We start from the raw sequence: 25,954 nt of genomic DNA on the forward strand, positions 1-25,954 counted from the left end.
AGGACTCCTGATCTTCCCCTGCTCAGGACTCCTGATCTTCCCCGGCTCATGTCTCCTGATCTTCCCCGGCTCAGGACTCCTGATATTCACCGGCTCAGGACTCCTGATCTTCACTGGCTCAGGACTCCTGATCTTCCCCGGCTCAGGACCCCTGATCTCCCCCGGCTCAGGACTCCTGATCTCACCCGGCTCGGGACCCCTGACCTCCCCCGGCTCAGGACTCCTGATCTTCTCCGGCTCAGGACTCCTGATCTCCCCCGGCTCTGTACTTGTGATCTCTCACGACTCAGGACTCCTGATCTTCCCCGGCTCAGGACACCTGATCTTCCGTGGCTCTGGACTCCTGATCTCCCCCGGCTCAGGACTCCTGATCTTCACCGGCTCAGGACACCTGAACTTCACCGACTCAGGACACCTGATATTCTCCGGCTCAGGACTCCTGATCTACCCCGGCTCAGGACTCCTGATCTCAACCCGGCTCAGGACACCTGATCTTCCCCTGCTCAGGACTCCTGATCCTCCCCGGCTCAGGACTCCTGATCTTCACCGGCTCAGGACTCCTGATCTTCCCCGGCTCAGGACTCCTGATCTCCCCCGGCTCAGGGCTCCTGATCTCACCCGGCTCAGCACTCCCGATCTTCCCCGGCTCACGACTCCCGATCTCCCCCAGCTCATGACTCCCGATCTCACCCGGCTCACGACTCCCGATCTGCACTGTATCATGACTCCCGATCTGCACCTGCTCACGACTCCCGATCTGCACTGGCTCAGGACTCGCGATCTGCACCGGCTCAGGACTCGCGATCTGCACCGGCTCAGGACTCACGATCTTCAACGGCTCAGGACTCGCGATCTTCACCATTTTCAGGAATCGCGATCTTCACCGGCTCAGGACTCGCGATCTTTACCGGCTCAGGTCTCGCGATTTTCACTGGCCTAGGACTCGCGATCTTCACCAGCTCAGGACTCCTGATTTTCCCCGGCTCAGGACTCCTGATCTTCCCCGACTCAGGACTCCTGATCTTCCCTGGCTCAGGACTCCTGATCTCCCCCGGCTCAGGACTCCTGATCTCCCCCGGCTCAGGACACCTGATCTTCCGTGGCTCAGGACTCCCGATCTCCCCCGGCTCAGGACTCCTGATCTTCCCCGGCTGAGGAATCCTGATCTCTTCCAGCTCAGGCCTCCTGATCTACCCCGGCTCATGACTCCTGATCTTCACTGGCTCAGGTCTCCTGATCTTCCCTGGCACAGGACTCCTGAACTCCCCCGGCTCAGGACTCCTGATCTCCCCCGGCTCAGGACTCCTGATCTTCCCTGGCTCAGGACACCCGATCTCCCCTGACTCAGGACAACCGATCTCCCTCGGCTCATGACTCCTGATCTTCCCCGGCTCAGGACTCCTGATCTTCCCCGGTTCAGGACTCCTGATCTTCCCCGGCTGAGGAATCCTGATCTCTTCCAGCTCAGGCCTCCTGATCTACCCCGGCTCATGACTCCTGATCTTCACTGGCTCAGGTTTCCTGATCTTCCCTGGCACAGGACTCCTGAACTCCCCCGGCTCAGGACTCCTGATCTGCCCCGGCTCAGGACTCCTGATCTTCCCTGGCTCAGGACACCCGATCTCCCCCGGCTCAGGACTCCTGATCTTCTCCGGCTCAGGATTCCTGATCTCCCCCGTCTCAGGACAACCGATCTCCCCCGGCTCATGACTCCTGATCTTCCCCGGCTCCGGACTGCTGATCTTCCCCGGCTAAGGACTCCTGATCTCCCCTGGCTCAGGACTCCTGATGTTCCCTGGCTCAGGACTCCTGATCTTCACCGGCTCAGGACTCCTGATCTTCCCCGGCTCAGAACTCCAGATCTTCAACGGCTATGGACTCCTGATTTCACCAGCTCAGGACTCCTGATCTCCCCCAGCTCAGGACTTGTGATCTTCCCCGGCTCAGGGCTCCTGATCTCCCCCGGCTCAGGACTCCCTATCTCCCCTGGCTCAGGACTCCTGATCTTCCCTGCTCAGGACACCTGATCTTCCCCGGCTCAGGACTCCTGATCTTCCCTGTGTCAGGACACCTGAACTCCCCCGGCTCAGGACTGCTGATCTCCCCCGGCTCGGGGCTCCTGATCTCCCCCGGCTCAGGGCTCATGATCTCCCCCAACTCAGGGATCCTGATCTCTCCCGGCTCAGGGCTCCTGATCTCCCTCGGCTCAGGACACATGATTTATCCGGCTCAGGACTCGTGAACTACCCGGCTCAGGACTCGTATTCTTCACCGGCTCAGGACTCCTGATCTTCACCGGCTCAGGACTCCCAATTTCCCCCTGCTCTGGACTGCTGATTTTCACTGGCTCAGGACTCGTGATCACCCCCAGCTCAGGACTCCTGATATTCCAGGCTCAGGACTCCTGATCTCCCCCTGCTCAGGACTCCCGATCTCCCTCGGCTCAGGTCTCCCGATTCCCCCGGCTTAGGACTCCCGATCTCCACCGGCTCAGGACTCCTGATCTCCCCCTGCTCAGGACTCCCGATCTCCCTCGGCTCAGGTCTCCCGATTCCCCCGGCTTAGGACTCCCGATCTCCACCGGCTCAGGACTCCCGATCTCCCCCAGCTTAGGACGTCCGATCTCCCCCGGCTCAGGTTTCCCGAACTCCCCCGGCTCAGGACTCCCAATCTTCACCGGCTCAGTACTCCTGATGTGCCCCGGCTCAGGACTCCTGATCTTCCCCTGCTCAGGACTCCTGATCTTCCCCGTCTCATGACTCCTGATCTTCCCCGGCTCAGGACTCCTGATATTCACCGGCTCAGGACTCCTGATCTTCACTGGCTCAGGACTCCTGATCTTCCCCGGCTCAGGACCCCTGATCTCCCCCGGCTCAGGACTCCTGATCTCACCCGGCTCGGGACCCCTGACCTCCCCCGGCTCAGGACTCCTGATCTTCTCCGGCTCAGGACTCCTGATCTCCCCCGGCTCTGTACTTGTGATCTCTCACGACTCAGGACTCCTGATCTTCCCCGGCTCAGGACACCTGATCTTCCGTGGCTCTGGACTCCTGATCTCCCCCGGCTCAGGACTCCTGATCTTCACCGGCTCAGGACACCTGAACTTCACCGACTCAGGACACCTGATATTCTCCGGCTCAGGACTCCTGATCTTCCCCGGCTCAGGACTCCTGATCTCAACCCGGCTCAGGACACCTGATCTTCCCCTGCTCAGGACTCCTGATCCTCCCCGGCTCAGGACTCCTGATCTTCACCGGCTCAGGACTCCTGATCTTCCCCGGCTCAGGACTCCTGATCTCCCCCGGCTCAGGGCTCCTGATCTCACCCGGCTCAGCACTCCCGATCTTCCCCGGCTCACGACTCCCGATCTCCCCCAGCTCATGACTCCCGATCTCACCCGGCTCACGACTCCCGATCTGCACTGTATCATGACTCCCGATCTGCACCTGCTCACGACTCCCGATCTGCACTGGCTCAGGACTCGCGATCTGCACCGGCTCAGGACTCGCGATCTGCACCGGCTCAGGACTCACGATCTTCAACGGCTCAGGACTCGCGATCTTCACCATTTTCAGGAATCGCGATCTTCACCGGCTCAGGACTCGCGATCTTTACCGGCTCAGGTCTCGCGATTTTCACTGGCCTAGGACTCGCGATCTTCACCAGCTCAGGACTCCTGATTTTCCCCGGCTCAGGACTCCTGATCTTCCCCGAGTCAGGACTCCTGATCTTCCCTGGCTCAGGACTCCTGATCTCCCCCGGCTCAGGACTCCTGATCTCCCCCGGCTCAGGACACCTGATCTTCCGTGGCTCAGGACTCCCGATCTCCCCCGGCTCAGGACACCTGATCTTCACCGGCTCAGGACTCCTGATCTCCCCCCCCGGCTCAGGGCTCCTGAACTTCACCGGCTCAGGTCACCTGATCTTCCCCGGCTCAGGACTCCTGATCTTCCCCGGTTCAGGACTCCTGATCTTCCCCGGCTGAGGAATCCTGATCTCTTCCAGCTCAGGCCTCCTGATCTACCCCGGCTCATGACTCCTGATCTTCACTGGCTCAGGTCTCCTGATCTTCCCCGGCACAGGACTCCTGAACTCCCCCGGCTCAGGACTCCTGATCTCCCCCGGCTCAGGACTCCTGATCTTCCCTGGCTCAGGACACCCGATCTCCCCTGACTCAGGACAACCGATCTCCCTCGGCTCATGACTCCTGATCTTCCCCGGCTCAGGACTGCTGATCTTCACCGGCTCAGGACTCCTGATCTTCACCGGCTCAGGACTCCTGATCTTCCCCGGCTCAGGACTCCTGATCTTCACCGGCTCAGGACTCCTGATCTTCACCGGCTCAGGACTCCTGATCTTCCCTGGCTCAGGACTCCTGATCTCCCCCGGCTCTGTACTCCTGATCTCTCATGACTCGGGACTCCTGATCTTCCCCGGCTCAGGACACCTGATCTTCCGTGGCTCAGGACTTCTAATCTCCCCCGGCTCAGGACTCCTGATCTTCACCGGCTCAGGACTCCTGATTTCACCAGCTCAGGACTCCTGATCTCCCCCAGCTCAGGACACCTGATCTTCCGTGGCTCAGGACTCCTGATCTCCCCCAGCTGAGGACTCCTGATCTTCACCGGCTCAGGTTTCCTGATCTTCCCTGGCACAGGACTCCTGAACTCCCCCGGCTCAGGACTCCTGATCTGCCCCGGCTCAGGACTCCTGATCTTCCCTGGCTCAGGACACCCGATCTCCCCCGGCTCAGGACTCCTGATCTTCTCCGGCTCAGGATTCCTGATCTCCCCCGGCTCAGGACAACCGATCTCCCCCGGCTCATGACTCCTGATCTTCCCCGGCTCCGGACTGCTGATCTTCCCCGGCTAAGGACTCCTGATCTCCCCTGGCTCAGGACTCCTGATGTTCCCTGGCTCAGGACTCCTGATCTTCACCGGCTCAGGACTCCTGATCTTCCCCGGCTCAGAACTCCTGATCTTCAACGGCTATGGACTCCTGATTTCACCAGCTCAGGACTCCTGATCTCCCCCAGCTCAGGACTTGTGATCTTCCCCGGCTCAGGGCTCCTGATCTCCCCCGGCTCAGGACTCCCTATCTCCCCTGGCTCAGGACTCCTGATCTTCCCTGCTCAGGACACCTGATCTTCCCCGGCTCAGGACTCCTGATCTTCCCTGTGTCAGGACACCTGAACTCCCCCGGCTCAGGACTGCTGATCTCCCCCGGCTCGGGGCTCCTGATCTCCCTCGGCTCAGGGCTCATGATCTCCCCCAACTCAGGGATCCTGATCTCTCCCGGCTCAGGGCTCCTGATCTCCCTCGGCTCAGGACACATGATTTATCCGGCTCAGGACTCGTGAACTACCCGGCTCAGGACTCGTATTCTTCACCGGCTCAGGACTCCTGATCTTCACCGGCTCAGGACTCCCAATTTCCCCCGGCTCTGGACTGCTGATTTTCACTGGCTCAGGACTCGTGATCACCCCCAGCTCAGGACTCCTGATATTCCAGGCTCAGGACTCCTGATCTCCCCCTGCTCAGGACTCCCGATCTCCCTCGGCTCAGGTCTCCCGATTCCCCCGGCTTAGGACTCCCGATCTCCACCGGCTCAGGACTCCTGATCTCCCCCTGCTCAGGACTCCCGATCTCCCTCGGCTCAGGTCTCCCGATTCCCCCGGCTTAGGACTCCCGATCTCCACCGGCTCAGGACTCCCAATTTCCCCCGGCTCTGGACTGCTGATTTTCACTGGCTCAGGACTCGTGATCACCCCCAGCTCAGGACTCCTGATATTCCAGGCTCAGGACTCCTGATCTCCCCCTGCTCAGGACTCCCGATCTCCCTCGGCTCAGGTCTCCCGATTCCCCCGGCTTAGGACTCCCGATCTCCACCGGCTCAGGACTCCTGATCTCCCCCTGCTCAGGACTCCCGATCTCCCTCGGCTCAGGTCTCCCGATTCCCCCGGCTTAGGACTCCCGATCTCCACCGGCTCAGGACTCCCGATCTCCCCCAGCTTAGGACTTCCGATCTCCCCCGGCTCAGGTTTCCCAAACTCCCCCGGCTCAGGACTCCCAATCTTCACCGGCTCAGTACTCCTGATGTGCCCCGGCTCAGGACTCCTGATCTTCCCCTGCTCAGGACTCCTGATCTTCCCCGGCTCATGACTCCTGAGCTTCCCCGGCTCAGGACTCCTGATATTCACCGGCTCAGGACTCCTGATCTTCACTGGCTCAGGACTCCTGATCTTCCCCGGCTCAGGACCCATGATCTCCCCCGGCTCAGGACTCCTGATCTCACCCGGCTCGGGACCCCTGATCTCCCCCGGCTCTGTACTTGTGATCTCTCACGACTCAGGACTCCTGATCTTCCCCGGCTCAGGACACCTGATCTTCCGTGGCTCTGGACTCCTGATCTCCCCCGGCTCAGGACTCCTGATCTTCACCGGCTCAGGACACCTGAACTTCACCGACTCAGGACACCTGATATTCTCCGGCTCAGGACTCCTGATCTACCCCGGCTCAGCACTCCTGATCTCAACCCGGCTCAGGACACCTGATCTTCCCCTGCTCAGGACTCCTGATCCTCCCCGGCTCAGGACTCCTGATCTTCACCGGCTCAGGACTCCTGATCTTCCCCGGCTCAGGACTCCTGATCTCCCCCGGCTCAGGGCTCCTGATCTCACCCGGCTCAGCACTCCCGATCTTCCCCGGCTCACGACTCCCGATCTCACCCGGCTCACGACTCCCGATCTGCACTGTATCATGACTCCCGATCTGCACCTGCTCACGACTCCCGATCTGCACTGGCTCAGGACTCGCGATCTGCACCGGCTCAGGACTCGCGATCTGCACCGGCTCAGGACTCACGATCTTCAACGGCTCAGGACTCGCGATCTTCACCATTTTCAGGAATCGCGATCTTCACCGGCTCAGGACTCGCGATCTTTACCGGCTCAGGTCTCGCGATTTTCACTGGCCTAGGACTCGCGATCTTCACCAGCTCAGGACTCCTGATTTTCCCCGGCTCAGGACTCCTGATCTTCCCCGAGTCAGGACTCCTGATCTTCCCTGGCTCAGGACTCCTGATCTCCCCCGGCTCAGGACTCCTGATCTCCCCCGGCTCAGGACACCTGATCTTCCGTGGCTCAGGACTCCCGATCTCCCCCGGCTCAGGACACCTGATCTTCACCGGCTCAGGACTCCTGATCTCCCCCCCCGGCTCAGGGCTCCTGAACTTCACCGGCTCAGGTCACCTGATCTTCCCCGGCTCAGGACTCCTGATCTTCCCCGGTTCAGGACTCCTGATCTTCCCCGGCTGAGGAATCCTGATCTCTTCCAGCTCAGGCCTCCTGATCTACCCCGGCTCATGACTCCTGATCTTCACTGGCTCAGGTCTCCTGATCTTCCCCGGCACAGGACTCCTGAACTCCCCCGGCTCAGGACTCCTGATCTCCCCCGGCTCAGGACTCCTGATCTTCCCTGGCTCAGGACACCCGATCTCCCCTGACTCAGGACAACCGATCTCCCTCGGCTCATGACTCCTGATCTTCCCCGGCTCAGGACTGCTGATCTTCACCGGCTCAGGACTCCTGATCTTCACCGGCTCAGGACTCCTGATCTTCCCCGGCTCAGGACTCCTGATCTTCACCGGCTCAGGACTCCTGATCTTCACCGGCTCAGGACTCCTGATCTTCCCTGGCTCAGGACTCCTGATCTCCCCCGGCTCTGTACTCCTGATCTCTCATGACTCGGGACTCCTGATCTTCCCCGGCTCAGGACACCTGATCTTCCGTGGCTCAGGACTTCTAATCTCCCCCGGCTCAGGACTCCTGATCTTCACCGGCTCAGGACTCCTGATTTCACCAGCTCAGGACTCCTGATCTCCCCCAGCTCAGGACACCTGATCTTCCGTGGCTCAGGACTCCTGATCTCCCCCAGCTGAGGACTCCTGATCTTCACCGGCTCAGGTTTCCTGATCTTCCCTGGCACAGGACTCCTGAACTCCCCCGGCTCAGGACTCCTGATCTGCCCCGGCTCAGGACTCCTGATCTTCCCTGGCTCAGGACACCCGATCTCCCCCGGCTCAGGACTCCTGATCTTCTCCGGCTCAGGATTCCTGATCTCCCCCGGCTCAGGACAACCGATCTCCCCCGGCTCATGACTCCTGATCTTCCCCGGCTCCGGACTGCTGATCTTCCCCGGCTAAGGACTCCTGATCTCCCCTGGCTCAGGACTCCTGATGTTCCCTGGCTCAGGACTCCTGATCTTCACCGGCTCAGGACTCCTGATCTTCCCCGGCTCAGAACTCCTGATCTTCAACGGCTATGGACTCCTGATTTCACCAGCTCAGGACTCCTGATCTCCCCCAGCTCAGGACTTGTGATCTTCCCCGGCTCAGGGCTCCTGATCTCCCCCGGCTCAGGACTCCCTATCTCCCCTGGCTCAGGACTCCTGATCTTCCCTGCTCAGGACACCTGATCTTCCCCGGCTCAGGACTCCTGATCTTCCCTGTGTCAGGACACCTGAACTCCCCCGGCTCAGGACTGCTGATCTCCCCCGGCTCGGGGCTCCTGATCTCCCTCGGCTCAGGGCTCATGATCTCCCCCAACTCAGGGATCCTGATCTCTCCCGGCTCAGGGCTCCTGATCTCCCTCGGCTCAGGACACATGATTTATCCGGCTCAGGACTCGTGAACTACCCGGCTCAGGACTCGTATTCTTCACCGGCTCAGGACTCCTGATCTTCACCGGCTCAGGACTCCCAATTTCCCCCGGCTCTGGACTGCTGATTTTCACTGGCTCAGGACTCGTGATCACCCCCAGCTCAGGACTCCTGATATTCCAGGCTCAGGACTCCTGATCTCCCCCTGCTCAGGACTCCCGATCTCCCTCGGCTCAGGTCTCCCGATTCCCCCGGCTTAGGACTCCCGATCTCCACCGGCTCAGGACTCCTGATCTCCCCCTGCTCAGGACTCCCGATCTCCCTCGGCTCAGGTCTCCCGATTCCCCCGGCTTAGGACTCCCGATCTCCACCGGCTCAGGACTCCCAATTTCCCCCGGCTCTGGACTGCTGATTTTCACTGGCTCAGGACTCGTGATCACCCCCAGCTCAGGACTCCTGATATTCCAGGCTCAGGACTCCTGATCTCCCCCTGCTCAGGACTCCCGATCTCCCTCGGCTCAGGTCTCCCGATTCCCCCGGCTTAGGACTCCCGATCTCCACCGGCTCAGGACTCCTGATCTCCCCCTGCTCAGGACTCCCGATCTCCCTCGGCTCAGGTCTCCCGATTCCCCCGGCTTAGGACTCCCGATCTCCACCGGCTCAGGACTCCCGATCTCCCCCAGCTTAGGACTTCCGATCTCCCCCGGCTCAGGTTTCCCAAACTCCCCCGGCTCAGGACTCCCAATCTTCACCGGCTCAGTACTCCTGATGTGCCCCGGCTCAGGACTCCTGATCTTCCCCTGCTCAGGACTCCTGATCTTCCCCGGCTCATGACTCCTGAGCTTCCCCGGCTCAGGACTCCTGATATTCACCGGCTCAGGACTCCTGATCTTCACTGGCTCAGGACTCCTGATCTTCCCCGGCTCAGGACCCCTGATCTCCCCCGGCTCAGGACTCCTGATCTCACCCGGCTCGGGACCCCTGACCTCCCCCGGCTCAGGACTCCTGATCTTCTCCGGCTCAGGACTCCTGATCTCCCCCGGCTCTGTACTTGTGATCTCTCACGACTCAGGACTCCTGATCTTCCCCGGCTCAGGACACCTGATCTTCCGTGGCTCTGGACTCCTGATCTCCCCCGGCTCAGGACTCCTGATCTTCACCGGCTCAGGACACCTGAACTTCACCGACTCAGGACACCTGATATTCTCCGGCTCAGGACTCCTGATCTACCCCGGCTCAGCACTCCTGATCTCAACCCGGCTCAGGACACCTGATCTTCCCCTGCTCAGGACTCCTGATCCTCCCCGGCTCAGGACTCCTGATCTTCACCGGCTCAGGACTCCTGATCTTCCCCGGCTCAGGACTCCTGATCTCCCCCGGCTCAGGGCTCCTGATCTCACCCGGCTCAGCACTCCCGATCTTCCCCGGCTCACGACTCCCGATCTCACCCGGCTCACGACTCCCGATCTGCACTGTATCATGACTCCCGATCTGCACCTGCTCACGACTCCCGATCTGCACTGGCTCAGGACTCGCGATCTGCACCGGCTCAGGACTCGCGATCTGCACCGGCTCAGGACTCACGATCTTCAACGGCTCAGGACTCGCGATCTTCACCATTTTCAGGAATCGCGATCTTCACCGGCTCAGGACTCGCGATCTTTACCGGCTCAGGTCTCGCGATTTTCACTGGCCTAGGACTCGCGATCTTCACCAGCTCAGGACTCCTGATTTTCCCCGGCTCAGGACTCCTGATCTTCCCCGACTCAGGACTCCTGATCTTCCCTGGCTCAGGACTCCTGATCTCCCCCGGCTCAGGACTCCTGATCTCCCCCGGCTCAGGACACCTGATCTTCCGTGGCTCAGGACTCCCGATCTCCCCCGGCTCAGGACACCTGATCTTCACCGGCTCAGGACTCCTGATCTCCCCCCCCGGCTCAGGGCTCCTGAACTTCACCGGCTCAGGTCACCTGATCTTCCCCGGCTCAGGACTCCTGATCTTCCCCGGTTCAGGACTCCTGATCTTCCCCGGCTGAGGAATCCTGATCTCTTCCAGCTCAGGCCTCCTGATCTACCCCGGCTCATGACTCCTGATCTTCACTGGCTCAGGTCTCCTGATCTCCCCCGTCTCAGGACAACCGATCTCCCCCGGCTCATGACTCCTGATCTTCCCCGGCTCCGGACTGCTGATCTTCCCCGGCTAAGGACTCCTGATCTCCCCTGGCTCAGGACTCCTGATGTTCCCTGGCTCAGGACTCCTGATCTTCACCGGCTCAGGACTCCTGATCTTCCCCGGCTCAGAACTCCTGATCTTCAACGGCTATGGACTCCTGATTTCACCAGCTCAGGACTCCTGATCTCCCCCAGCTCAGGACTTGTGATCTTCCCCGGCTCAGGGCTCCTGATCTCCCCCGGCTCAGGACTCCCTATCTCCCCTGGCTCAGGACTCCTGATCTTCCCTGCTCAGGACACCTGATCTTCCCCGGCTCAGGACTCCTGATCTTCCCTGTGTCAGGACACCTGAACTCCCCCGGCTCAGGACTGCTGATCTCCCCCGGCTCGGGGCTCCTGATCTCCCCCGGCTCAGGGCTCATGATCTCCCCCAACTCAGGGATCCTGATCTCTCCCGGCTCAGGGCTCCTGATCTCCCTCGGCTCAGGACACATGATTTATCCGGCTCAGGACTCGTGAACTACCCGGCTCAGGACTCGTATTCTTCACCGGCTCAGGACTCCTGATCTTCACCGGCTCAGGACTCCCAATTTCCCCCGGCTCTGGACTGCTGATTTTCACTGGCTCAGGACTCGTGATCACCCCCAGCTCAGGACTCCTGATATTCCAGGCTCAGGACTCCTGATCTCCCCCTGCTCAGGACTCCCGATCTCCCTCGGCTCAGGTCTCCCGATTCCCCCGGCTTAGGACTCCCGATCTCCACCGGCTCAGGACTCCTGATCTCCCCCTGCTCAGGACTCCCGATCTCCCTCGGCTCAGGTCTCCCGATTCCCCCGGCTTAGGACTCCCGATCTCCACCGGCTCAGGACTCCCGATCTCCCCCAGCTTAGGACTTCCGATCTCCCCCGGCTCAGGTTTCCCGAACTCCCCCGGCTCAGGACTCCCAATCTTCACCGGCTCAGTACTCCTGATGTGCCCCGGCTCAGGACTCCTGATCTTCCCCTGCTCAGGACTCCTGATCTTCCCCGGCTCATGACTCCTGATCTTCCCCGGCTCAGGACTCCTGATATTCACCGGCTCAGGACTCCTGATCTTCACTGGCTCAGGACTCCTGATCTTCCCCGGCTCAGGACCCCTGATCTCCCCCGGCTCAGGACTCCTGATCTCACCCGGCTCGGGACCCCTGACCTCCCCCGGCTCAGGACTCCTGATCTTCTCCGGCTCAGGACTCCTGATCTCCCCCGGCTCTGTACTTGTGATCTCTCACGACTCAGGACTCCTGATCTTCCCCGGCTCAGGACACCTGATCTTCCGTGGCTCTGGACTCCTGATCTCCCCCGGCTCAGGACTCCTGATCTTCACCGGCTCAGGACACCTGAACTTCACCGACTCAGGACACCTGATATTCTCCGGCTCAGGACTCCTGATCTTCCCCGGCTCAGGACTCCTGATCTCAACCCGGCTCAGGACACCTGATCTTCCCCTGCTCAGGACTCCTGATCCTCCCCGGCTCAGGACTCCTGATCTTCACCGGCTCAGGACTCCTGATCTTCCCCGGCTCAGGACTCCTGATCTCCCCCGGCTCAGGGCTCCTGATCTCACCCGGCTCAGCACTCCCGATCTTCCCCGGCTCACGACTCCCGATCTCCCCCAGCTCATGACTCCCGATCTCACCCGGCTCACGACTCCCGATCTGCACTGTATCATGACTCCCGATCTGCACCTGCTCACGACTCCCGATCTGCACTGGCTCAGGACTCGCGATCTGCACCGGCTCAGGACTCGCGATCTGCACCGGCTCAGGACTCACGATCTTCAACGGCTCAGGACTCGCGATCTTCACCATTTTCAGGAATCGCGATCTTCACCGGCTCAGGACTCGCGATCTTTACCGGCTCAGGTCTCGCGATTTTCACTGGCCTAGGACTCGCGATCTTCACCAGCTCAGGACTCCTGATTTTCCCCGGCTCAGGACTCCTGATCTTCCCCGACTCAGGACTCCTGATCTTCCCTGGCTCAGGACTCCTGATCTCCCCCGGCTCAGGACTCCTGATCTCCCCCGGCTCAGGACACCTGATCTTCCGTGGCTCAGGACTCCCGATCTCCCCCGGCTCAGGACACCTGATCTTCACCGGCTCAGGACTCCTGATCTCCCCCCCCGGCTCAGGGCACATGAACTTCACCGGCTCAGGTCACCTGATCTTCCCCGGCTCAGGACTCCTGATCTTCCCCGGTTCAGGACTCCTGATCTTCCCCGGCTGAGGAATCCTGATCTCTTCCAGCTCAGGCCTCCTGATCTACCCCGGCTCATGACTCCTGATCTTCACTGGCTCAGGTCTCCTGATCTTCCCCGGCACAGGACTCCTGAACTCCCCCGGCTCAGGACTCCTGATCTCCCCCGGCTCAGGACTCCTGATCTTCCCTGGCTCAGGACACCCGATCTCCCCTGACTCAGGACAACCGATCTCCCTCGGCTCATGACTCCTGATCTTCCCCGGCTCAGGACTGCTGATCTTCCCCGGCTAAGGACTCCTGATCTCCCCTGGCTCAGGACTCCTGATGTTCCCTGGCTCAGAACTCCTGACCTTCACCGGCTCAGGACTCCTGATCTTCCCCGGCTCAGAACTCCTGATCTTCAACGGCTCAGGACTCCTGATTTCACCAGCTCAGGACTCCTGATCTCCCCCAGCTCAGGACTTGTGATCTTCCCCGGCTCAGGGCTCCTGAGCTCCCCCGGCTCAGGACTCCCTATCTCCCCTGGCTCAGGACTCCTGATCTTCCCTGCTCAGGACACCTGATCTTCCCCGGCTCAGGACTCCTGATCTTCCCTGTGTCAGGACACCTGACCTCCCCCGGCTCAGGACTGCTGATCACCCCCGGCTCAGGGCTCCTGATCTCCCCCGGCTCAGGGCTCCTGATCTCCCCGACTCAGGGATCCTGATCTCTCCCGGCTCAGGGCTCCTGATCTCCCTCGGCTCAGGACACATGATTTATCCGGCTCAGGACTCGTGAACTTCCCGGCTCAGGACTCCTATTCTTCACCGGCTCAGGACTCCTGATCTTCACCGGCTCAGGACTCCCAATTTCCCCCGGCTCTGGACTGCTGATTTTCACCGGCTCAGGACTCGTGATCACCCCCAGCTCAGGACTCCTGATATTCCAGGCTCAGGACTCCTGAGCTCCCCCTGCTCAGGACTCCCGATCTCCCTCGGCTCAGGTCTCCCGATCTCCCCCGGCTTAGGACTCCCGATCTCCACCGGCTCAGGACTCCCGATCTCCCCCGGCTCAGGACTTCCGATCTCCCCCAGCTCAGGTTTCCCGAACTCCCCCGGCTCAGGACTCCCAATCTTCACCGGCTCAGTACTCCTGATGTGCCCCGGCTCAGTACTCCTGATCTTCCCCTGCTCAGGACTCCTGATCTTCCCCGGCTCAGGACTCCTGATCTTCCCCGGCTCAGGACTCCTGATCTTCACCGGCTCAGGACTCCTGATCTTCACCGGCTCAGGACTCCTGATCTTCCCCGGCTCAGGACCCTTGATCTCCACCGGCTCAGGACTCCTAATCTCACCCGGCTCCGGACACCTGATCTTCCCCTGCTCAGGACTCCTGATCTTCCCCGGCTCAGGACTCCTGATCTTCCCCAGCTCAGGACTCCTGATCTTCACCGGCTCAGGACTCCTGATCTTCACCGGCTCAGGACTCCTGATCTTCCCTGGCTCAGGACTCCTGATCTCCCCCGGCTCTGTACTCCTGATCTCTCATGACTCGGGACTCCTGATCTTCCCCGGCTCAGGACACCTGATCTTCCGTGGCTCAGGACTCCTAATCTCCCCCGGCTCAGGATTCCTGATCTTCACCGGCTCAGGACTCCTGATTTCACCAGCTCAGGACTCCTGATCTCCCCCAGCTCAGGACACCTGATCTTCCGTGGCTCAGGACTCCTGATCTCCCCCAGCTGAGGACTCCTGATCTTCACCGGCTCAGGTTTCCTGATCTTCCCTGGCACAGGACTCCTGAACTCCCCCGGCTCAGGACTCCTGATCTGCCCCGGCTCAGGACTCCTGATCTTCCCTGGCTCAGGACACCCGATCTCCCCCGGCTCAGGACTCCTGATCTTCTCCGGCTCAGGATTCCTGATCTCCCCCGGCTCAGGACAACCGATCTCCCCCGGCTCATGACTCCTGATCTTCCCCGGCTCCGGACTGCTGATCTTCCCCGGCTAAGGACTCCTGATCTCCCCTGGCTCAGGACTCCTGATGTTCCCTGGCTCAGGACTCCTGATCTTCACCGGCTCAGGACTCCTGATCTTCCCCGGCTCAGAACTCCTGATCTTCAACGGCTATGGACTCCTGATTTCACCAGCTCAGGACTCCTGATCTCCCCCAGCTCAGGACTTGTGATCTTCCCCGGCTCAGGGCTCCTGATCTCCCCCGGCTCAGGACTCCCTATCTCCCCTGGCTCAGGACTCCTGATCTTCCCTGCTCAGGACACCTGATCTTCCCCGGCTCAGGACTCCTGATCTTCCCTGTGTCAGGACACCTGAACTCCCCCGGCTCAGGACTGCTGATCTCCCCCGGCTCGGGGCTCCTGATCTCCCTCGGCTCAGGGCTCATGATCTCCCCCAACTCAGGGATCCTGATCTCTCCCGGCTCAGGGCTCCTGATCTCCCTCGGCTCAGGACACATGATTTATCCGGCTCAGGACTCGTGAACTACCCGGCTCAGGACTCGTATTCTTCACCGGCTCAGGACTCCTGATCTTCACCGGCTCAGGACTCCCAATTTCCCCCGGCTCTGGACTGCTGATTTTCACTGGCTCAGGACTCGTGATCACCCCCAGCTCAGGACTCCTGATATTCCAGGCTCAGGACTCCTGATCTCCCCCTGCTCAGGACTCCCGATCTCCCTCGGCTCAGGTCTCCCGATTCCCCCGGCTTAGGACTCCCGATCTCCACCGGCTCAGGACTCCTGATCTCCCCCTGCTCAGGACTCCCGATCTCCCTCGGCTCAGGTCTCCCGATTCCCCCGGCTTAGGACTCCCGATCTCCAGCGGCTCAGGACTCCCGATCTCCCCCAGCTTAGGACTTCCGATCTCCCCCGGCTCAGGTTTCCCGAACTCCCCCGGCTCAGGACTCCCAATCTTCACCGGCTCAGTACTCCTGATGTGCCCCGGCTCAGGACTCCTGATCTTCCCCTGCTCAGGACTCCTGATCTTCCCCGGCTCATGACTCCTGATCTTCCCCGGCTCAGGACTCCTGATATTCACCGGCTCAGGACTCCTGATCTTCACTGGCTCAGGACTCCTGATCTTCCCCGGCTCAGGACCCCTGATCTCCCCCGGCTCAGGACTCCTGATCTCACCCGGCTCGGGACCCCTGACCTCCCCCGGCTCAGGACTCCTGATCTTCTCCGGCTCAGGACTCCTGATCTCCCCCGGCTCTGTACTTGTGATCTCTCACGACTCAGGACTCCTGATCTTCCCCGGCTCAGGACACCTGATCTTCCGTGGCTCTGGACTCCTGATCTCCCCCGGCTCAGGACTCCTGATCTTCACCGGCTCAGGACACCTGAACTTCACCGACTCAGGACACCTGATATTCTCCGGCTCAGGACTCCTGATCTACCCCGGCTCAGGACTCCTGATCTCAACCCGGCTCAGGACACCTGATCTTCCCCTGCTCAGGACTCCTGATCCTCCCCGGCTCAGGACTCCTGATCTTCACCGGCTCAGGACTCCTGATCTTCCCCGGCTCAGGACTCCTGATCTCCCCCGGCTCAGGGCTCCTGATCTCACCCGGCTCAGCACTCCCGATCTTCCCCGGCTCACGACTGCCGATCTCCCCCAGCTCATGACTCCCGATCTCACCCGGCTCACGACTCCCGATCTGCACTGTATCATGACTCCCGATCTGCACCTGCTCACGACTCCCGATCTGCACTGGCTCAGGACTCGCGATCTGCACCGGCTCAGGACTCGCGATCTGCACCGGCTCAGGACTCACGATCTTCAACGGCTCAGGACTCGCGATCTTCACCATTTTCAGGAATCGCGATCTTCACCGGCTCAGGACTCGCGATCTTTACCGGCTCAGGTCTCGCGATTTTCACTGGCCTAGGACTCGCGATCTTCACCAGCTCAGGACTCCTGATTTTCCCCGGCTCAGGACTCCTGATCTTCCCCGACTCAGGACTCCTGATCTTCCCTGGCTCAGGACTCCTGATCTCCCCCGGCTCAGGACTCCTGATCTCCCCCGGCTCAGGACACCTGATCTTCCGTGGCTCAGGACTCCCGATCTCCCCCGGCTCAGGACACCTGATCTTCACCGGCTCAGGACTCCTGATCTCCCCCCCCGGCTCAGGGCTCCTGAACTTCACCGGCTCAGGTCACCTGATCTTCCCCGGCTCAGGATTCCTGATCTTCCCCGGTTCAGGACTCCTGATCTTCCCCGGCTGAGGAATCCTGATCTCTTCCAGCTCAGGCCTCCTGATCTACCCCGGCTCATGACTCCTGATCTTCACTGGCTCAGGTCTCCTGATCTTCCCCGGCACAGGACTCCTGAACTCCCCCGGCTCAGGACTCCTGATCTCCCCCGGCTCAGGACTCCTGATCTTCCCTGGCTCAGGACACCCGATCTCCCCTGACTCAGGACAACCGATCTCCCTCGGCTCATGACTCCTGATCTTCCCCGGCTCAGGACTGCTGATCTTCCCCGGCTAAGGACTCCTGATCTCCCCTGGCTCAGGACTCCTGATGTTCCCTGGCTCAGAACTCCTGACCTTCACCGGCTCAGGACTCCTGATCTTCCCCGGCTCAGAACTCCTGATCTTCAACGGCTCAGGACTCCTGATTTCACCAGCTCAGGACTCCTGATCTCCCCCAGCTCAGGACTTGTGATCTTCCCCGGCTCAGGGCTCCTGAGCTCCCCCGGCTCAGGACTCCCTATCTCCCCTGGCTCAGGACTCCTGATCTTCCCTGCTCAGGACACCTGATCTTCCCCGGCTCAGGACTCCTGATCTTCCCTGTGTCAGGACACCTGACCTCCCCCGGCTCAGGACTGCTGATCACCCCCGGCTCAGGGCTCCTGATCTCCCCCGGCTCAGGGCTCCTGATCTCCCCGACTCAGGGATCCTAATCTCTCCCGGCTCAGGGCTCCTGATCTCCCTCAGCTCAGGACACATGATTTATCCGGCTCAGGACTCGTGAACTTCCCGGCTCAGGACTCCTATTCTTCACCGGCTCAGGACTCCTGATCTTCACCGGCTCAGGACTCCCAATTTCCCCCGGCTCTGGACTGCTGATTTTCACCGGCTCAGGACTCGTGATCACCCCCAGCTCAGGACTCCTGATATTCCAGGCTCAGGACTCCTGAGCTCCCCCTGCTCAGGACTCCCGATCTCCCTCGGCTCAGGTCTCCCGATCTCCCCCGGCTTAGGACTCCCGATCTCCACCGGCTCAGGACTCCCGATCTCCCCCGGCTCAGGACTTCCGATCTCCCCCAGCTCAGGTTTCCCGAACTCCCCCGGCTCAGGACTCCCAATCTTCACCGGCTCAGTACTCCTGATGTGCCCCGGCTCAGTACTCCTGATCTTCCCCTGCTCAGGACTCCTGATCTTCCCCGGCTCAGGACTCCTGATCTTCCCCGGCTCAGGACTCCTGATCTTCACCGGCTCAGGACTCCTGATCTTCACCGGCTCAGGACTCCTGATCTTCCCCGGCTCAGGACCCTTGATCTCCACCGGCTCAGGACTCCTAATCTCACCCGGCTCCGGACACCTGATCTTCCCCTGCTCAGGACTCCTGATCTTCCCCGGCTCAGGACTCCTGATCTTCCCCGGCTCAGGACTCCTGATCTTCACCGGCTCAGGACTCCTGATCTTCACCGGCTCAGAACTCCTGATCTTCAACGGCTCAGGACTCCTGATTTCACCAGCTCAGGACTCCTGATCTCCCCCAGCTCAGGACTTGTGATCTTCCCCGGCTCAGGGCTCCTGAGCTCCCCCGGCTCAGGACTCCCTATCTCCCCTGGCTCAGGACTCCTGATCTTCCCTGCTCAGGACACCTGATCTTCCCCGGCTCAGGACTCCTGATCTTCCCTGTGTCAGGACACCTGACCTCCCCCGGCTCAGGGCTCCTGATCTCCCCCGGCTCAGGGCTCCTGATCTCCCCGACCCAGGGATCCTGATCTCTCCCGGCTCAGGGCTCCTGATCTCCCTCGGCTCAGGACACATGATTTATCCGGCTCAGGACTCGTGAACTTCCCGGCTCAGGACTCCTATTCTTCACCGGCTCAGGACTCCTGATCTTCACCGGCTCAGGACTCCCAATTTCCCCCGGCTCTGGACTGCTGATTTTCACCGGCTCAGGACTCGTGATCACCCCCAGATCAGGACTCCTGATATTCCAGGCTCAGGACTCCTGAGCTCCCCCTGCTCAGGACTCCCGATCTCCCTCGGCTCAGGTCTCCCGATCTCCCCCGGCTTAGGACTCCCGATCTCCACCGGCTCAGGACTCCCGATCTCCCCCGGCTCAGGACTTCCGATCTCCCCCAGCTCAGGTTTCCCGAACTCCCCCGGCTCAGGACTCCCAATCTTCACCGGCTCAGTACTCCTGATGTGCCCCGGCTCAGTACTCCTGATCTTCCCCTGCTCAGGACTCCTGATCTTCCCCGGCTCAGGACTCCTGATCTTCCCCGGCTCAGGACTCCTGATCTTCACCGGCTCAGGACTCCTGATCTTCACCGGCTCAGGACTCCTGATCTTCCCCGGCTCAGGACCCTTGATCTCCACCGGCTCAGGACTCCTAATCTCACCCGGCTCCGGACACCTGATCTTCCCCTGCTCAGGACTCCTGATCTTCCCCGGCTCAGGACTCCTGATCTTCCCCGGCTCAGGACTCCTGATCTTCACCGGCTCAGGACTCCTGATCTTCACCGGCTCAGGACTCCTGATCTTCCCTGGCTCAGGACTCCTGATCTCCCCCGGCTCTGTACTCCTGATCTCTCATGACTCGGGACTTCTGATCTTCCCCGGCTCAGGACACCTGATCTTCCGTGGCTCAGGACTCCTAATCTCCCCCGGCTCAGGACTCCTGATCTTCACCGGCTCAGGACTCCTGATTTCACCAGCTCAGGACTCCTGATCTCCCCCAGCTCAGGACACCTGATCTTCCGTGGCTCAGGACTCCTGATCTCCCCCAGCTGAGGACTCCTGATCTTCACCGGCTCAGGACTCCTGAACTTCACCGACTCAGGACACCTGATCTTCCCCGGCTCAGGACTCCTGATCTGCCCCGGCTCAGGACTCCTGATCTTCTCCGGCTCAGGATTCCTGATCTCCCCCGGCTCAGGACAACCGATCTCCCCCGGCTCATGACTCCTGATCTTCCCCGACTCAGGACTGCTGATCTTCCCCGGCTAAGGACTCCTGATCTCCCCTGGCTCAGGACTCCTGATGTTCCCTGGCTCAGGACTCCTGATCTTCACCGGCTCAGGACTCCTGATCTTCCCCGGCTCAGAACTCCTGATCTTCAACGGCTCAGGACTCCTGATTTCACCAGCTCAGGACTCCTGATCTCCCCCAGCTCAGGACTTGTGATCTTCCCCGGCTCAGGGCTCCTGAGCTCCCCTGGCTCAGGACTCCTGATCTTCCCTGCTCAGGACACCTGATCTTCCCCGGCTCAGGACTCCTGATCTTCCCTGTGTCAGGACACCTGAACTCCCCCGGCTCAGACCTCCTGATCTCCCCCGGCTCAGGGCTCCTGATCTACCCGCCTCAGGGATCCTGATCTCTCCCGGCTCAGGGCTCCTGATCTCCCTCGGCTCAGGACACATGATTTGTCCAGCTCAGGACACGTGAACTTCCCGGCTCAGGACTCCTATTCTTCACCGGCTCAGGACTCCTGATCTTTACCGGCTCAGGACTCACAATTTCCCCCGGCTCTGGACTGCTGATTTTCACCGGCTCAGGACTCGTGATCACCCCCAGCTCAGGACTCCTGATATTCCAGGCTCAGGACTCCTGATCTCCCCCTGCTCAGGACTCCCGATCTCCCTCGGCTCAGGTCTCCCGATCTCCCCCGGCTTAGGACTCCCGATCTCCACCGGCTCAGGACTCCTGATCTTCCCCGGCTCAGGACCCCTGATCTCCCCCGGCTCAGGACTCCTGATCTCACCCGGCTCAGGACCCCTGATCTCCCCCGGCTCAGGACTCCTGATCTTCCCCGGCTCAGGACTCCTGATCTCCCCCGACTCTTTACTTGTGATCTCTCACGACTCAGGACTCCTGATCTCCCCCGGCTCAGGACTCCTGATCTTCACCGGCTCAGGACACCTGAACTTCACTGACTCAGGACACCTGATCTTCTCCGGCTCAGGACTCCTGATCTTCCCCGGCTCAGGACTCCTGATGTCACCCGGCTCAGGACACCTGATCTTCCCCTGCTCAGGACTCCTGATCCTCCCCGGCTCAGGAATCCTGATCTTCACCGGCTCAGGACTCCTGATATTCCCCGGCTCAGGACTCCTGATCTCCCCCAGCTCAGGGCTCCTGATCTCACCCGGCTCAGCACTCCCGATCTTCCCCGGCTCACGACTCCCGATCTCCCCCAGCTCACGACTCCCGATCTCACCCGGCTCACGACTCCTGATCTGCACTGGATCATGACTCCCGATCTGCACCTGCTCACGACTCCCGATCTGCACTAGCTCAGGACTCGCGATCTGCACCGGCTCAGGACTCGCGATCTGCACCAGCTCAGGACTCACGATCTTCACCGGCTCAGGACTCGCGATCTTCACCAGTTTCAGGAATCGCGATCTTCACTGGCTCAGGACTCCTGATCTTCACCGGCTCAGGACTCCTGATCTTCCCCGGCTCAGAACTCCTGATCTTCAACGGCTATGGACTCCTGATTTCACCAGCTCAGGACTCCTGATCTCCCCCAGCTCAGGACTTGTGATCTTCCCCGGCTCAGGGCTCCTGATCTCCCCCGGCTCAGGACTCCCTATCTCCCCTGGCTCAGGACTCCTGATCTTCCCTGCTCAGGACACCTGATCTTCCCCGGCTCAGGACTCCTGATCTTCCCTGTGTCAGGACACCTGAACTCCCCCGGCTCAGGACTGCTGATCTCCCCCGGCTCGGGGCTCCTGATCTCCCCCGGCTCAGGGCTCATGATCTCCCCCAACTCAGGGATCCTGATCTCTCCCGGCTCAGGGCTCCTGATCTCCCTCGGCTCAGGACACATGATTTATCCGGCTCAGGACTCGTGAACTACCCGGCTCAGGACTCGTATTCTTCACCGGCTCAGGACTCCTGATCTTCACCGGCTCAGGACTCCCAATTTCCCCCGGCTCTGGACTGCTGATTTTCACTGGCTCAGGACTCGTGATCACCCCTAGCTCAGGACTCCTGATATTCCAGGCTCAGGACTCCTGATCTCCCCCTGCTCAGGACTCCCGATCTCCCTCGGCTCAGGTCTCCCGATTCCCCCGGCTTAGGACTCCCGATCTCCACCGGCTCAGGACTCCCGATCTCCCCCAGCTTAGGACTTCCGATCTCCCCCGGCTCAGGTTTCCCGAACTCCCCCGGCTCAGGACTCCCAATCTTCACCGGCTCAGTACTCCTGATGTGCCCCGGCTCAGGACTCCTGATCTTCCCCTGCTCAGGACTCCTGATCTTCCCCGGCTCATGACTCCTGATCTTCCCCGGCTCAGGACTCCTGATATTCACCGGCTCAGGACTCCTGATCTTCACCAGCTCAGGACTCCTGATCTTCCCCGGCTCAGGACCCCTGATCTCCCCCGGCTCAGGACTCCTGATCTCACCCGGCTCAGGACCCCTGATCTCCCCCGGCTCAGGACTCCTGATCTTCTCCGGCTCAGGACTCCTGATCTCCCCCGGCTCTGTACTTGTGATCTCTCACGACTCAGGACTCCTGATCTTCCCCGGCTCAGGACACCTGATCTTCCGTGGCTCTGGACTCCTGATCTCCCCCGGCTCAGGACTCCTGATCTTCACCGGCTCAGGACACCTGAACTTCACCGACTCAGGACACCTGATATTCTCCGGCTCAGGACTCCTGATCTTCCCCGGCTCAGGACTCCTGATCTCAACCCGGCTCAGGACACCTGATCTTCCCCTGCTCAGGACTCCTGATCCTCCCCGGCTCAGGACTCCTGATCTTCACCGGCTCAGGACTCCTGATCTTCCCCGGCTCAGGACTCCTGATCTCCCCCGGCTCAGGGCTCCTGATCTCACCCGGCTCAGCACTCCCGATCTTCCCCGGCTCACGACTCCCGATCTCCCCCAGCTCACGACTCCCGATCTCACCCGGCTCACGACTCCCGATCTGCACTGTATCATGACTCCCGATCTGCACCTGCTCACGACTCCCGATCTGCACTGGCTCAGGACTCGCGATCTGCACCGGCTCAGGACTCGCGATCTGCACCGGCTCAGGACTCACGATCTTCACCGGCTCAGGACTCGCGATCTTCACCATTTTCAGGAATCGCGATCTTCACCGGCTCAGGACTCGCGTTCTTTACCGGCTCAGGTCTCGCGATTTTCACTGGCCTAGGACTCGCGATCTTCACCAGCTCAGGACTCCTGATTTTCCCCGGCTCAGGACTCCTGATCTACCCCGACTCAGGACTCCTGATCTTCCCTGGCTCAGGACTCCTGATCTCCCCCGGCTCAGGACTCCTGATCTCCCCCGGCTCAGGACACCTGATCTTCCGTGGCTCAGGACTCCCGATCTCCCCCGGCTCAGCACGGTGGCACAGTGGTTAGCACTGTTGCCTCACAGCGCTAGAGACCCGGGTTCGAATCCGGCCTCGGGCGACTGTCTGTGTGGAGTTTGCACATTCTCCCCGTGTTTGCGTGGGTTTCCTCCGGGTGCTCCGGTTTCCTCCCACAGTCCAAAGATGTGCGGGTTAGGTTGATTGGCTATGATAAATTGACCCTTAGTGTTAGGGGGATTAAATACGTGGGGTTACAGGGATAGGTGTTGGTGTAGGGGTTACGGGGATCGGGTGGGATATGTGTCGGTGCAGGCTCGATGGGCCGAAATGGCCTCTATCTGCACTGTGGGGTTTCTGTGATTCTGTGATTCACCGGCTCAGGACTCCTGATCTCCCCCCCCGGCTCAGGGCTCCTGAACTTCACCGGCTCAGGTCACCTGATCTTCCCCGGCACAGGACTCCTGATCTTCCCCGGTTCAGGACTCCTGATCTTCCCCGGCTGAGGAATCCTGATCTCTTCCAGCTCAGGCCTCCTGATCTACCCCGGCTCATGACTCCTGATCTTCACTGGCTCAGGTCTCCTGATCTTCCCCGGCACAGGACTCCTGAACTCCCCCGGCTCAGGACTCCTGATCTCCCCCGGCTCAGGACTCCTGATCTTCCCTGGCTCAGGACACCCGATCTCCCCTGACTCAGGACAACCGATCTCCCTCGGCTCATGACTCCTGATCTTCCCCGGCTCAGGACTGCTGATCTTCCCCGGCTAAGGACTCCTGATCTCCCCTGGCTCAGGACTCCTGATGTTCCCTGGCTCAGAACTCCTGACCTTCACCGGCTCAGGACTCCTGATCTTCCCCGGCTCAGAACTCCTGATCTTCAACGGCTCAGGACTCCTGATTTCACCAGCTCAGGACTCCTGATCTCCCCCAGCTCAGGACTTGTGATCTTCCCCGGCTCAGGGCTCCTGAGCTCCCCCGGCTCAGGACTCCCTATCTCCCCTGGCTCAGGACTCCTGATCTTCCCTGCTCAGGACACCTGATCTTCCCCGGCTCAGGACTCCTGATCTTCCCTGTGTCAGGACACCTGACCTCCCCCGGCTCAGGACTGCTGATCACCCCCGGCTCAGGGCTCCTGATCTCCCCGACTCAGGGATCCTGATCTCTCCCGGCTCAGGGCTCCTGATCTCCCTCGGCTCAGGACACATGATTTATCCGGCTCAGGACTCGTGAACTTCCCGGCTCAGGACTCCTATTCTTCACCGGCTCAGGACTCCTGATCTTCACCGGCTCAGGACTCCCAATTTCCCCCGGCTCTGGACTGCTGATTTTCACCGGCTCAGGACTCCTGAGCTCCCCCTGCTCAGGACTCCCGATCTCCCTCGGCTCAGGTCTCCCGATCTCCCCCGGCTTAGGACTCCCGATCTCCACCGGCTCAGGACTCCCGATCTCCCCCGGCTCAGGACTTCCGATCTCCCCCAGCTCAGGTTTCCCGAACTCCCCCGGCTCAGGACTCCCAATCTTCACCGGCTCAGTACTCCTGATGTGCCCCGGCTCAGTACTCCTGATCTTCCCCTGCTCAGGACTCCTGATCTTCCCCGGCTCAGGACTCCTGATCTTCCCCGGCTCAGGACTCCTGATCTTCACCGGCTCAGGACTCCTGATCTTCACCGGCTCAGGACTCCTGATCTTCCCCGGCTCAGGACCCTTGATCTCCACCGGCTCAGGACTCCTAATCTCACCCGGCTCCGGACACCTGATCTTCCCCTGCTCAGGACTCCTGATCTTCCCCGGCTCAGGACTCCTGATCTTCCCCGGCTCAGGACTCCTGATCTTCACCGGCTCAGGACTCCTGATCTTCACCGGCTCAGGACTCCTGATCTTCCCTGGCTCAGGACTCCTGATCTCCCCCGGCTCTGTACTCCTGATCTCTCATGACTCAGGACTCCTGATCTTCCCCTGCTCAGGACTCCTGATCTTCCCCGGCTCAGGACTCCTGATCTTCCCCGGCTCAGGACTCCTGATCTTCACCGGCTCAGGACTCCTGATCTTCACCAGCTCAGGACTCCTGATCTTCCCCGGCTCAGGACCCTTGATCTCCACCGGCTCAGGACTCCTAATCTCACCCGGCTCCGGACACCTGATCTTCCCCTGCTCAGGACTCCTGATCTTCCCCGGCTCAGGACTCCTGATCTTCCCCGGCTCAGGACTTCTGATCTTCACCGGCTCAGGACTCCTGATCTTCACCGGCTCAGGACTCCTGATCTTCCCTGGCTCAGGACTCCTGATCTCCCCCGGCTCTGTACTCCTGATCTCTCATGACTCAGGACTCCTGATCTTCCCCGGCTCAGGACACCTGAACTTCCGTGGCTCAGGACTCCTAATCTCCC

This window comes from Somniosus microcephalus, chromosome 9, assembly GCF_052327205.1.
Source record: "Somniosus microcephalus isolate GS21.2 chromosome 9, FLI_Smic_1.0, whole genome shotgun sequence".
Classification (NCBI taxonomy): domain Eukaryota; kingdom Metazoa; phylum Chordata; class Chondrichthyes; order Squaliformes; family Somniosidae; genus Somniosus; species Somniosus microcephalus.